Source organism: Myotis lucifugus, unplaced genomic scaffold (assembly GCF_000147115.1).
Source record: "Myotis lucifugus unplaced genomic scaffold, Myoluc2.0 scaffold_72, whole genome shotgun sequence".
Classification (NCBI taxonomy): Eukaryota; Metazoa; Chordata; class Mammalia; order Chiroptera; family Vespertilionidae; genus Myotis; species Myotis lucifugus.
The window spans coordinates 966,147-979,879 of NW_005871120.1; the positions used below are offsets into that span (position 1 = coordinate 966,147).

General features: G+C 46.0%; 1 pseudogene; it reads right to left on the bottom strand.

Annotated features, from left to right (window-relative positions):
* Positions 1-7,865: 7,865 nt before the first annotated feature.
* LOC102438818 lies at positions 7,866-9,111 on the bottom strand (annotated as a pseudogene).
* Positions 9,112-13,733: the final 4,622 nt, after the last annotated feature.

Below are 13,733 nucleotides of genomic sequence, written 5' to 3' on the forward strand. Positions count from 1 at the left end.
GTCAGTGTCTCCTGCTCTTGGTTTCCATCAATGTCAGTGGATTCTTCAGTGATGTCTCTATGCCGGGAGGCATTCCCGCATGGATACACTAGGCCAGCGGTTCTCAACCTGTGGGTTGCGACCCCTTTGGGGCTCGAACGACCCTTTCACAGGGGTCACCTAAGACCATCGGAAAACACATATATAATTACATATTGTTTTTGTGATTAATCATTATGCTTTAATTATGTTCAATTTGTAACAATGAAAATACATCCTGCATATCAGATATTTACATTACGATTCATAACAGTAGCAAAATTACAGTTATGAAGTAGCAGCAAAAATAATTTTATGGTTGGGGGTCACCACAACATGAGGAACTGTATTAAAGGGTCGTGGCATTAGGAAGGTGAGAACCACTGCTCTAGGCCGTGTCTGCCATAGGGACTGACAGCCATGGGCTGGAGTGCTCCCTGGAGACCAGCTGTGGTGGCTTTCCTATAGCCCCTATGAGGACCCAATGCCAATTTTGTGTCTCCCATATGTGACATTGTTCCAATTGTGCAAATAGGGAAACTGAGGTTCCCAGGAGACTTGTCCAGGGTCGCAGAGCTACAAAATGACAGAACCAGGTTCAGTTTTCCTCCATTTTTATCACACCACCTGCCATTTCTTTAAGGGTCAGTATTTCTACTTTCTACAATTGCTATGTTTTTATTTCTGTCTGAAATGCATGGATACTTGTTTCTTTTGGCAATGCTATGGGTGCTATTATTATTTCTTTTTAATCATTTATGAAATGCTTCGAATGCACTGTGCCCAGTGTGTTACGCATACACATGCGTGACATGTAATCCTACGACAGACCCCCGATGCCAGTGTTATTATCTCCATTTAACCAAAGAGGAACCTGAGGCCCAGAGACGCTTCCCCAGAGTCTCTTGATAAGTGAGAGTTGGTAAAGGAATGTCGTTCTGTCTTCCTCCAAATCTCACGTCCTTAGACACGGCGACATGGTGAGGAAGGAATGGCGGCTGCACCAGAAGGGGCTGGACTGGTGTTTCACTCAGCAGTGGGCTCCTGCAAATTCCCAGCTGTGACACTGGGGTGGGGTGCTAGCCTGTGGGCAGGGGTGGCTCTGCAGGACTAGAGCTGGCAGGTCTGGGGGAGGCCACCTGGGTTACTGACCAGGTGGGGAGCGGAGGCCCAGAGGACTGCAGAAGGCAGCAACTTGATAGCACAGGGGGTCAGGCAGTTCTGAGCATCTCACATAGATTTACTCACATACTTCTCATAACAACCCACATTTATAAATGAGATAACCAGGCACAGAGAGACTATCTTGTCAAAAATCATCCAAGTAGGAAGTGACAAAAGGAAGCCTAACTCTCGGTGCTCTCCCTGCCCAGCATCGTCTCTGGGGTCTTCTCCCCTCTAAGTGCCTTGAGGGAGGGGTGCAGTTTTACTGCTAAAGACAATCTTTGGTGATTTAGATACCTGATCAACTTAGTAATAGGGGGAGTGAGGAGTAGGATGTGAGAGTGAGGTTTTAAACTCGGGTCATGAGCATTTGCCCTGGACGGACTGGGGGTGGGGTGGGTGGGGATAGGTGTGCACAAAGATTTCATTTGGGACATTCATTTGATATTTTTCTCTGAGAGATTGTGAGGGCAGGTGACAGACTAATTTCTAATGTCCCAGGCGAAAACTAAAATTAAAAGCCAATGCTCACCCCAGTTCCAGACAGCTAGAGTGTGGCGAGGCCCAGCGACACAAGCATGTTATTGTGCTATTATTTGCAGAAGAATTTGGTTCATCTGTGAAGGGATCATTTCATTCCGTTCTGTTTAAAATCATGTAGCCAGGAACTAAAAAGCATATGACTCTGGGCCAGAGAACTCTTAGTAATGTACACCCTTCCATTATTCCATTATTACCAAGCTCTCTCTCTCTCTCTCTCTCTCGTATATATGTCACATTTTTTGGCAAGTAATGCATTTAATTAATCTGTGTGGAGTTTTAGTGCAGCACAGTTGATTAGCATGGTCGACACAGTGCCTTTTTAATATGACAAATCTACTGAGAAATATCCTCAGTTAATGAGCTGAGTCATTTTGGGAAAGTTTGTCTTATCACTAACGTATGAAAAGAGCGCCGTACTTTTATGGTGCATGCTCGGAGCCAAATAAGTCATCCTGGGTATGAAGAGTTCTAAAGCTTATCCCCTCAGTCCACTGTGGCTACTTTAACAACCTGTGTACGTTGGTTTCTGTTTGATTGCTTGGCCAAGGGGTAGGGCCGGGACACTCTCGCAAACTCTCAGCTGCAGTTTGTTCTAGGTCATGGGAAGGCGGGAGAATTATTTACAGTAGACAAGGTATAAACATTGTCTCAAGGAAACCGTGACCCCTTGTGAACTTGGGTGCAGATTGAGTTCACTTGTCATAACCCAGCAAGAGTACCGATGGGTGGGCACAACTGACCCCCTTTCCCAGACCCGTAGACAATGACTGCAGCTTAAAAAGGGGCATCTCTTTTCCCCTTATCTCATCACAGGCATGACATTCTGACCCTCAGACTTGAATAATGTTATTATTCTAAGCATTACCCACCTTGTCCAGACCTTCTGGCTGGGCGAAGAGATTAGAAATGTGAACCAAATGCTCGGGAATTCCATGGTGATTCTTCTAAGAGTTGAGGAACTGCAGATCACTGAGAGGCCTTGCAGTAGGTCTTTTTTTTTAAAAAAAGGTTTAATATATATAAAGTGAAACACACAAATCCAGATCAACCAGATTTGGCAAATTCACGTGCCTGTGCAAAGAAAGTAATATGCTCAGCCTTCCAGAAAGAGCCCTCGTTTGCCTTTCTAGTTGATGCTTATACCACATTCCACGCATCAAAGCCACTGCTGACTGGATTTCTCTCACCACAGATTTCCTTTGCTTGTTTTAGAAAAATACAAATAAAATTAAACAGTATATTTGTGTTCGGCTTCTTTTAGTTAACCTATTTTTGAGGATTATCCTTATTTTTGTTCCCGTTCTTGGTATCTATCTATTGCTGAGTAGTATTCTATTATATGTCGAATTCTATTGTATTCATTCTCTGCTGATGGGTTATTTCTAGTTTGGGGCTATCCTATATAATAAAGAACTAATATGCTAATTAGAATGGACGGCCAAACAACCTCCTGGAATGACCTGCCTGTACAACCAGTGGGTGGAGGAGTGTGGCCAGCAAGCCTGCACCACTAGGCGAGCCATGGCAGTCCCAGTGGTCCCCCTTCCACAGAGGCGGTGGTGCAGGCCTGGTCCTGGTGCCACCCCCCTTCCACAGAGGCAGTGGGAGAGGTGGTGCCACGCCTTCTGCAGAGGCAGCTGCAGGGGAGTGGGCCTAAGCCGCAGTTGGACATCCCTAGAGGGCCCCCAGGCTGCCAGAGGGATGTCTGACTGCCAGCTCAGGCCCGATCCCCTGGGGAGCAGGCCTAAGCTGGCAGGTGGGCATCCCCCGAGGAGTACCAGACTGCGAGAGGGAGCAGGCCAGGCTGAGGGACCCTGAGTGCACAAATTTTCATGCACCGGGCTTCTAGTTATGAATAAAGCTGTTGTGGGCAATCTGTGCTTTGAACTGAATTTTTGTCCCCACCTTCTCCCCCCCATCCCCCACCAAATTTATATGTTGACGCTCCAATCCCTTATGTGGGGCTTTTGGGAAGTTTTTAGGTTAAAACAACAGGTAATATGGGTGGACCCCATGGTGCATTTATAAAAAGTGGAACAGACAGGGGATTAAGGTCTCTCTCTCTCTCTCTCTCTCTGTCTGTCTCTCTCTCTGCTTCTGTGCATGCACACACCAGGAAAAGGCCATGTGAAGACATCACCAAGAATTCCACCACGCTGGTACCCTGATCTCAGACTTCCATCCTTGAGAACCATGAAAAAGAAATGTTTGCTGTTTAAGCCACCCAGTCTATGTTACCTCATTTAACAGGCTGAACTAATTAAGATACTGTGGCAAAAAGGCATTTTGTGCTCATATATTTTTTATTTCTTTTGGTTAAATACTTAGGGAAGAAATTGCTAGGTCATATAGTGGATGAACGTTTGTTTGAAAAAATTGCCACACAATTTTCCAAAGCGATTGTCCAATTGTATGCTTATACAAGCAGTGTATGCAAATTATTTTACAGCTTTGCCATCCTATGGTGGGGCTAGTCTGTTACCATTGTAGCTATTCTAGTGATGTCTCATATTGGTTTTATTTTTATTATTATTTTTTTTAAATCCTCACCTGAGGACATTTTTCCATCAATTTTTAGAGAGAGTAAAAGGGAAAGGGAGAGAGAGAAACAACAGTGTGAGAGAGACACATCAATTGGTTGCCTCCTGCACATAACCTGACTGCAACTAGGGATCAAGTTTGCAACTGAGCTAGGTTCCCTTGACCAGAATCAAACCCTGGACCCTTCAGTATGCAGGCTGACACTATACACCGAGCAAAAACCAGCCAGGGCTCATATTGGTTTTAACTAGAGGCCTGGTGCACGAAATTCATGCACATGGGGAGGGGGGTTCCTCAGCTCAGTCTGTGCCCTCTCGCAATCTGGGAGCCCTCAGGGGATGTCCGACTGATGGCTTAGGCCTGTTCCCCCGGGAGGAGTGGGCCTAAACCATCAGTCGGACATCCTTAGTGCTGCCTCAGGGGAAGGAGAGGCTCCCTCCTCCACCACCACTGCACTCATCAGTCTTGAGCCCAGCTTCTGACTGAGCAGTGATCCCCCTATGGGAGCACACTGACCACAAGGGGGCAGCTCCTGCGGTGAGCATCTGCCCCCTGGTGGTCAGTGCGCATCATATGCAACAGTCGTTCTGCCATTTGGTCAATTTGCATATTGGCCTTTTATTATATAGGATTGGAGGCACAGTGCACGAAATTCGTGCATGGGGGGGGGGTGTCCCTCAGCCCGGCCTGTGCCCTCTCGCAATCTGGGCCTAGCTGGCAATCAGAGCCTATCAGGGCTTTCCTTACCTCAGCTGCCAGCAGTGGCCCCTCTCCTGCCACTGCCACTGCTTGCCATCTGTGTGGCACTACTCTTCCCTCCCCTGCCACCAGTTGCCTCCCTCTACAGGCAACAGATGTGGGGTGCGATCGTTTGGCTGGCCTGGGCCTCCCACTGTGGGGTGATCACTGGCAGGCCTTGCACACCTGCCACAGCATTGCTGGCTTGTGGCCTGGGCCTCCCTTTGTGGGGCTATCAATTGCGGTGCTCCATGATCAATTGCCCCACAGAGGGAGGCCCCGCCCACCTGGCCAGGGCTCCATGATCGTCCAGCAGAGGGTGGCCTGGGCCTTCCTCTTCGGGGCATTCAATCATGGAGCCCTCCCATCGATCGCCCCACAGAGGGTGGCCTGGGCCTCCTTCTGTGGGGCAATCATGGGGCAATGGCAGGGCCCTCCAGCAATCACATCACACCACCTTGGCTGGCCTGGCACCAGTGCGAGTCATAGCGTGGTCGTCCAGAAGGTCATTCTGCTGTTCAGGCGATTTGCATATTACACTTTTATTATTATAGATTTGCATTTCTCTGATGAATAATGATATTAGAAACTTTTTCTTGAGTTGACTGAACATTGGTATACCTTCTTTTGTGAAGTGTATGTATGATTAATTGTTTTGCACATTTAAAAAAAATGGGTTACAGGAACTTCTTTTTCTTTTTAATATATTCAGGATATAAGTCTTTTGTCAAATATATTTGTTGTGAATATTTTCTCGCACTCTACATCTTGCCTATTTATGGTATTTTTAGCGCCTTTTGAAAGATAGAGATTTAACATTTTGATCAGGCCCTATTTCTTTTCTGTTACAGCCAGTGTCTTTATGTTCTGAGAAGCAGTGTCATGAAGATACTTCCTTATAACAACTTCTAACTTGTTTTCTCTATACTTCTTTTATTCAAAATTAGTTAAGCTCTTTTTGGTCTTTCAAAATGCAGGGTGGGTCAAAAGTTGGTTTACAGTTGTTTGTGTGGAAAATAGTACAATAATTCATAAATAATAATATGGGAATACACTGTTTTGCATACTCACCACCTACTATTGCCCCACCATGCACCTTTAGAAACATGTAGCTTTTTATAAAAAGTCTTTAAGGATACTGAATGGGATGACACTGAATGAGTAAATAAATCAGGAAAGAACTGACACCTTGATACTATTGAGTCTTCTAATACATGAACATTGCATAGTTTCCATCATTTGTCTTCGATAATCTATCTCAGCAATAGCTTACAGTTTTCAGTGCACATCCTTTGTTAAGTTTACCTGGATATAAAATGTTGCTTGATTTTGTAAATAATATTTACCTGAATATTTTTCCAGTTGTTCTTTTCAGAGATACAGTTGATTTTTGTATATTAACTTGGTCTTCTACAACTTGCTAAATTTACATATTAGTTATAGCATCTTTTGTTTGTTTTGTAGACTCATTTGGAGATTTTATACGCAAAATCCTGTCATCTGTGAATAGAGTTCTACTTTTTTCTTGCAAACTTTATAGCTTTTATTTTATTTTACTAGTGGCCCAGTGCACAAAATTCGTGCACGTGGGGTGGGGTGGGGGCTGTCCCTCAGCCTGGCCTGCACCCTCTTCAATCTAGGACCCATTGGGGGATGTCTGACTGCTGTCCCCTACAGGGATTGGGCCTAAACCAGCAGTTGGACAACCCCCTCGCAATCTGGGACCGCTGGCTTCCAACCACTCACCTGCCTGCCTGCTTGATTGCCCCTAACCACTCTGCCTGCTGGCCTGCTCATCCCCAACTGCCCCCCCCTGCCAGCCTGCTCATCTCCAACTGCCCCCCCTGCTGGCCTGCTCACCCCCTGCCCACCCTGCTGGCCTGCTTGCCCCCAACTGCTCCCCCTGCTGGCCTGATCACCCCCAACTGGTCCCTTCTGCTTGCCCCCAACTGCCACCCCCCATGCTGGCCTGATTGCCCCCAACTGCCCTCCCCCCTGCCAGCCTGCTCACCCCGAACTGGTCCCCTCTGCCAGTCTTCTCACCCCCAACTGCCCCTCCCCACCAGCCTGATCACCCCCAACTGCCCTCTCCTCCTGGCCTGATCGCCCCTAACTACCCTGCCTCAGCTCTGCCACCATGGCTTTGTCCAGAAGGATGTCCAGAAGGTCTCACAGTCTAATTAGCATATTAACCTTTTATTAGTATAGATAGGATATGACATTACCACCATAAGTATCACATATCTACCAGTATTACTCTATGAGAATACGTACTTCATATGATAGGAAGGCATCTAATACATTACATTGTATATGTTGTAAGTAGTAGGAAATACTGTATTCGTAGAAATAATATACACCCTGTGACTTCCCTTCCTGATTTGGGAATAGTTCCCCAGTTCTTTGAACGTTTCCTGGCCCTGATTTTTCTCTTTTTTTTGTCATTCAGTGTAACTTTATTTACTGTTTATTGCACATGATTTGAGGTCTTTAATTTCTAACCACCAAAGATTCAAAGAACTTTTTCATGAAGTTTAACATTAACATTAGTGAATTCGTGTATTCATGTGTTTTTATTATAAATGTCTGAATTATTCACATTGCCATAGATCCTGAACTCATAAGCGTGGACCATGCACAGGCTGGCAGCAAGCCAGGAAGCCACTCTGCAAGCAAACAGATACTCTGCATAAGGAGAAAAGTCAAAGCACAACATTTAATGTCCAACCTGAGTCACCTCCGAATGTTACATATATTGACTTCTTAATTCATATAGTATCGGGAACTCAACTGCTTGGTTGGTGAAGGGGTTGACCTGGCTTCGGGAGGGTTATTCCTGAAATAATTAAGGAAAGGGGGGCTCAATCTTCCTTCTTGGTTGTTTGCTCCTCCCCAGCACCTTCATCTTTCTCCTCATCCTCAGCTTCTTGGGCATCTTCTCCTTCACCTTCACCTCCTTCTTCCTCCTTTGCATCCTCAAATTCTTCCTTGGCACCTTCTTCCTCTTCCTCTTCCTCTTCCTCTTCCTCTTCCTCTTCTTCTCCTTCCTCTTCCTCAGCCTCTTCCTTCTCCTTCTCCTTCTCCTCCTCTTCAGCTTCTCCTTCAGAGAGGGGTTCATCCTTAGCTTCCTCGGCTTTTGCAGCCTCAATGGTCTCCTCCATCTCGATCTGCTCCTCCTGGATGTGGCTAGTATATTAAGAAGGGAAGGAGCGAGCGTACATCAAGTAGGAGCTGGTCTGTAAACCACCATAGGCAGATCGGCCAAAGACCTGGGAACTCAGGGAGTAGCCGCAGGCTATGCTTCCCACACTGGTGAAACTGAGCCAGGTCTCCTCACCTTCCAAGAATTTCCTGTAAGCTGCAATGTCAATGTCCAAAGCCATCTTCACATTGGGGAGGTCCTGGTATTCTTTTAAATATCGTGCCATTTCACTTTTTGTAGTTCTCAACTCATTTTCTAATTTGTTGATTGTGTCCTGCATAGCACTAATGTTGGCATTCTGCTTATCCTCCAGCTCTTGCAGCTGCTTCTCCAGCGCTTCGTTCATGCCCCGGCATGCTTCAATCTCCAGGGTCTTGGCCTTGAGCAGGCGGTGGCTATCGGACACCTCGTCCTTGGCAGCACGCACAGCTTCGGTGTTCTTGGCAGCGCTCTCGGTCAGCATGGTGAAGGGGCTCTTGAACCATTCTTTGGCATTCTGCATGTTCTTGGCAGCCAGTTTCTCATACTGGGGTGGATGTCCTTGAGCGTGGCAGAGAGGTTGGGCTTGGAGAACACCTCCATCTCCACAGAGACCTGAGCGTACTGGATCTGCTCCCGCAGCTTGGAAATCTCCTCTTTGTGCACCTTCTTCAGAAAGGCGATTTGGTCCATCAGGCTGTCGATGCGCTTTTCGAGCTCAGTGCCAGTGAGAGCCACCTTGTCTGCACCTTGCGTGACTCCAGCAGCAGGCCCTCGGTGTCCTGGCAGTTCAGAACCTCTTTCTTGTAGCATGTCTGCAGGTTGCTCCCAGCCCCTCCTGAGCCCGGGTGCCTCCTAACAGGGTCCGAGGCTGCACCCCATCCCACTGCCCTCTCCTTGCCCAGGAGGGGGCACAGGCATCCCATTTTCATTAAAATGTTCAACCTGCACCCACCCCACCGGTGTCCGCAGATGGCCCAGGGACAGACAGTGATCCCAGAGGTGCTCACCGCCCTGCCAGAACTCAGCCACGATTGGTCCCGGGTGATTCAGCCCTGTCAGGCTTCATGGCTGTGACTTGGACCCGCTTCCTTAACCAGGGACCTGGCGCTGGGCGGGCGGCAGCGGTGCTTCCTCCCCAGCCTGCGCTGGAGTGGGTCAATGCGGTTTCACAACCGAACTCCGAGGGCCTCTCTGGGTGGCAGCAACCCTGAGCCCGCTGGCTCCTCTATCCTGCCAAGGCTTGCTTCTCACACTTGCTGAAAATCTTCTCAGTTCTCTTGCCATAGTAATCAGTTCAGGCTGAAAGAACTGGGGACTCCGGCGGGCTTAAGGGGACTGGGCGCTGCCATCTTTGTGTGGGAGTGATGGTTAATTTGCATATTACCCTTTTATTAGATAGGATTTTTCACCTTATTGCATTTGTGAGGGCCTCTAAAACAATGTTGAATAGAAGTAATGAAAGCAGACATCCTTTTATTTTGTTTAATCTTAAGAGAAAAGCATTGAATTTGTACCTTTCATTTTATTGTTAACTGATTAACTGATGTGTATGAGTGTGAGTGAGATGTCCATGATCACTCACCAAAGCACACATGCTACCAACAATGTCACTATATGTGTGCAAATACTTGCTGGAGAAATGCAGGGACAACAGAAGGTGGTGGACATTTTCCTGGAATCGAGGGAAGGCACGTGCAATGTCATCAGTGCTGATTGCTTGGTGCACATTCCCAGAAAACTCTGTGATATCTTTTTTCGTGAAGCAATCCATCTATGAAGCCAACCAGAACATTTCTCAAGTGAACAACATAGTTTTGACCTCTTGGATCCACGGTTCAGTTTTGGGTGGCTGGAGATACATCAGAACTATGTATAGAAGGCATTCAGAGCCAACCAGCTCTCTGTCAGTGTTCACATTTATACATGTAGGGTACTGAAGACCTGGGGGGCAGGGAAAGGACCTGATATGGGGTGGGGAAGAAGATGAAATGGGAGATATCTGTAATACTATCAACAAAAAATGTATAAAAAATAAAAATATATTAAAAATAAACAAAACAAAACATTTATACATGTGCACATGTGGTTTTGCATTATTGCTAGATCCTGTACATTTCAAAGACTGGAGTCAATATGATTAACAGCATTCCCAGTAGAAATGTAGGAAAATATATCTAAGTTATGATGGATGGGGATGGGAGTAGGGCAGGGGGAGAGACAGAAAGAGAGGCATATTTAAACAATCAATGGTTTATTGAATACTTCTTTGTAGAAATACTAGGGTTTTCATTTTCTCATTGATTTTCACAACAACTCCTTGAAGTACTTATCCCTATTTTCTGATCAGGAAACTGAGCTTTAGGGTAGAGTTTTTACCTTTCATTTTATTGTTAACTGATTAACTGATGTGTATGTGGCGCACTGACCATGTGTATGTGTATATACATGGTTACTGGACTAATAAATGGAAACTTGAGATTGAAAGACCAGTCACAATGACTCTGAGTCCATGTGTATGTGTCTACAGGTTTATTAATGTACTAGAGGCCCGATGCACAAAATTTGTGCGGGGGGGGGAGGGGGGGGAGTCCCTCAGCCCAGCCTGCACCCTCTTGCAATCCGGGACCCTGAAGGGATGTCTGGCAGTTGGACATCCATCTCACAATCTGGGACTCTTCGCTTCTAACCACCTGCCTGCTTGCTACTTACCGCTTGGCTCGCTGCTCCTTAGTGCTGTTGTGGAGGTAGGAGAGTCTCCTGCCACTGCCGCTGGGCTCGCCAGCCGTAAGCCCAGCTTCTGGCTGAGTGACACTCCAGCTATGGGAGTGCACTGACCATCAGGGAGCAGCTCTTGTGTTGAGCGTCTGCCCCTGGTGGTCAGTACGCCTCATAGTGACTGGTCGTTCTGGTCATTCTGCCATAATGGTCGCTGGGCTTTTATTATTAACTGGTGGCCCAATTCACGAAATTCGTGCAAGAGTAGGCCTTCCTACCACCGGCTGCTGTCACCGGCTTCCCTCTGGCACCTGGGACCCAGGCTTCCCTCACAGCCCCAGCTTCGTCCAGAAGGTCATCCAGAAGGACGTCTGGTCTAATTAGCATATTACACTTTTATTATTATAGATGTATAACTGACATAAAATGCACCACACACAGAATCTACAATTTGATCAATTCTGATTTGTGTATATATCACTGAAACCATCACTGAAATCAAGAGAGTAAACCTATCCAACACCCCTAACCCTCACCCAGGGTTTCCTGTTATCCCTCTGTAATCCTTCCTGCTTTCTCACCACCCCCACCCTGGCCCTGGGTCATCACCTATCTGCTTTCTCTCCCTATAGCAATCCCATACCCTGGTGGATCTTGCTGTGCTGGTTGTATTTTATTTATTGTATTTTTCCACATGTGGAAGCTCAGCTGGATTCACTCTGGCCCTCTGAGCAGCCTTTGGGTGCAAGGCTTCCCTTGAGTGGCATCTGGACCCTCCCATGCCAAGCTTCTCCACATGGCACCTTCTCTTATTGGTGGTTTCTAAATCCCCGAGAGCTGACAGCCTGGGCTTCCAGGGCAGAGAGAAGAGTGATGTGAAGTCTTTGAGAGCTGCCCCTCCTGAGAAAGGGAGCACAGCTGTTTGGCGGATGTGTTCCTGGGACTCACATGATGTACAGTACACAGTCTGACATGAATAATTTACCTCTATGCTTGCAAAGGGATTAGAAAGAAGAAGAACATGCATATGGCACGTCACTCTTTCCCCATAGTCCCATCTTCCTTTATTTCAGAGAGCAGTTTTCTCCAGAAGCAAAGTGGTCTTGGATGTAGTGAATTTAAACAGTTTGGAATTGGATTAGGCCCTGATTTAAAGTTTTATTTTTAATATTAAAAAGATGAGCATTACTTTTATATCCCAGAGAAGCAATGAGTAAACAAATAAAAAATTCATTAGAGACAGGCTGCTCTGTCTGAGATGAAAGTTTGATGTTAGAACTCGGCTTTCAAAAGCCTAAAACCCAGTCAGTGGGTCATTAGCTCAGCAGGCAGCCAAACTCCACAAGAGCGATTTCGGGATGGGCAATGTGTGTGGTCCTCATTTCTTCAAGGTTTCAAAAGTTCGCTTAGCACTTTCCCAGATGGGGGAATGCTTACTCTTAACAGCTATGGTCATGGTTATGTTGAGAAAATTAAATTTCAACTATGCTTTGGAGTCTTACTTATGGTGTTTCTTCCCCATTTTCATGAGCACAGACATGGAAGAGAAAAGTCTGGTGAGGGAATGAAGTATTCTAGTATTACTTGGTTCACATCTGGGATGAAATTGGTATTTTAATAATGCCGTCAAGCCCCAGGGCTAGAATTCAAGACCATGGACTACAGAGTGCATATACCTGTGTTTTTCATCAATATAGGGACATGGAACATTTCTTTTCTTTCTTTCTTTTTTTAACATTATACTTATATTCCCTGGAGGGGCATCTCTTATTTTATGAGCTAAAGATGAAAATTTCTATTTTGATGCTAATCCAAACCTGGGCAATTAGACTTCTCCATTTCTCCAAGGCACAGTGATTGGTCCAAAGAGGACCAATCAGAATTCTTCCCTGACTTTGGCTAGGTCTTCACTACCTGGCTTCTATGAGAAAGACTCCAATACTTAAGCTGTTTTTCTCAGCTAAACAATATAGGCTGGAGTCTGCCAGGTGGCAACTAACCAACAATTGGAGGGAGCCAATTTGAAGTACAAAGACATACGTGAGGGTTAAACATAAAGTAAGAGAGAGGTGAAGAGAGAGATAGAGAGAGGGAGAGCTCTGATGACATTGCATATTTATGAAATCAGGCAATCCTAACTTCAGGGCCCAATAACTCCGTCCTTCTCACATTGGCTGTTGTGTTCGGTTTCTGTCCCCGCACCTGAAAAAAATCTCACTAATCTAACGTTGTATAGAAAGTTCTTCCTCCAAGTGGTCTGGGGAGGACTGACCACAGAGGGCAAATCGGCCTCTACCTTCTACTTTTTTATACTTTCAATTCCCCAACTTTGAGTTCTATCAGAGATTAAAAAGTACTTTTTAACCACAAGATGTGGGTTATACTGCAGTAGGAAGAGTATGGACTTTGAAATCCTACAGACCTGGGTTGGAATCCTGGATTTTTTTTTTTTTTTTAGCTCACTGCTTGCACAGGTTGTTTTACCATTTTGAGTCTCAATTTTCTCATATATAAAATGACAATAGGACAGTAAGAGTTCACAGACTACAGCAGCCCAGGCCCACCTAGAAAAACTAAATCTGAACCCCGGGGAATGAAGTTTGGCATGGATATTTTCCAAAAGCATCCCACATGATTCTGGTGTGCAGCTGGGTTTGGGAACCTTGAATTGATGTGATCCAAGGCAGTAGCTCTCAAAGTTCAGGCTGCATGCAGATCACCCAAACTCAACCCGAGCTACCCAAATTTGAAAGGTCCGTAGAGATCTGCCTTGTTAACGGGCTCTCCATGTGATTCTGACTGAGGCAGTCCATGGGCTACACAGTGAGAA